Raw genomic sequence first — 1463 nt, 5'->3', positions numbered from 1 at the left:
TGACCGATACGCGGCAAAGTATAGGGAAGTATGTGTCTGATGTTTAAGACCACCGAGAATCAGACGAGGAGACAAACTGAGTTGGTGTGTCGCATCCTTGATCACTGGTTGGCGTCGCAATATACGTTACTCGGATCATAGCGAGATATACAAAGTGATGTTACGGCTAAATTGAATCTGACAGTCTTTGAACTCAGAAATTCCCCGAAAGATGAAAGGTAAAATGAACCACAGCGGAATTTGAACTCAGAACGTAAAGACGGACGAAACACTGTTAAGCATTTTTCCAGGTGTGCCAAAGGTTCTGCCAGCTCGCCACCATATTATACGGATATCACAAACGTTTCTGCTATAGGGATTTAGTTAATTAAACCGACCCCAATGCACAACTGGTATTTATTTTATCAAACTCGAAAGAATAAAAGGATATAATGGATAATTACGAGAGACTGACAACTTCAGTTTGCCGACAGAGAAAGAAAGAAAGAAAGAAAGGAAGGAAGAAAGAGAAGGAGGTTAGTAGATTAAATCAACCCTAGTATTTTACTGGTACTTTGTCGAATCTGAGAATTCGAAGATCTAACGAATACGGATTTAAAAGCAACGAGACTGGAGCTCAGCTGACAACATGGCTACAGACAATAACAACAACAGCCATATTAATATGACGTAACCGGCCGATATCTTTGACTAAGTTCACTGTAACCATGGAAATAACACTGTAAAATATCTTCATATTCCACTCTACATCTTTCTCTCTCTATCGCTCTCTCTCTCTCTTTCTCTCTCTCTCTCTTCTCTCTCTCTCTCTTTCTTCGTTTCTTTCTTTGTCTCTCTCTCTCTCTCTCTTTCTTTCTCTCTTTTTCTTTCATTCTCTTTCTTTCTCTCTCTCTCTCTTTCTTTTCTCTCTCTTTCTCTCTCACTCTCTCTCTCTCTTTCCTTCTCTCTCTCTTTCTCTCTTTTTCATTCTCTCTCTCTCTTTCTCTCTCTCTCTCTCTCTCTCTCTTTCGCTCCCTCTCTTTCTCTCTCTCTCTCTCTTTCTCTCTCTCTATCTCTTTCTTTTTCTCTTTCTTTTCTCTCTCTCTTTCTCTCTCACTATCTCTCTTTATTTCTCTTTCTTTTCCCTCTCTCTCACTCTCTCTTTCATTCTCCCTCTCAATCTCTCCTCCCTCTATCTCTCCCTCTTTCTCTCTCCCTCTCCCTCTATCCATCTATCTACCTATATATCAACACATTCCTTTATTCAATTCTTTTATTTGTTGCAGTCGTGCAACGCCTCGGAGGGTTTTAGCTGAACAAATCAACCTCAGCACTTTTTTTAAGCTAGTACTTATCCTATCGATTTCTTTTGTCGAACCGCTATGCTACAGTGACGTAAACACACCAACACCTGTTGTCAAGCGGTGTTGAGCAAACACATATGTATATATATATATATATATATATATATATATATATATATA

The sequence above is a fragment of the Octopus bimaculoides genome, chromosome 20 (genome assembly GCF_001194135.2).
Source record: "Octopus bimaculoides isolate UCB-OBI-ISO-001 chromosome 20, ASM119413v2, whole genome shotgun sequence".
Taxonomy (NCBI): Eukaryota; Metazoa; Mollusca; class Cephalopoda; order Octopoda; family Octopodidae; genus Octopus; species Octopus bimaculoides.
The sequence above is the reverse complement of the archived record's forward strand: the minus strand, read 5'-3'. Positions refer to the sequence as shown.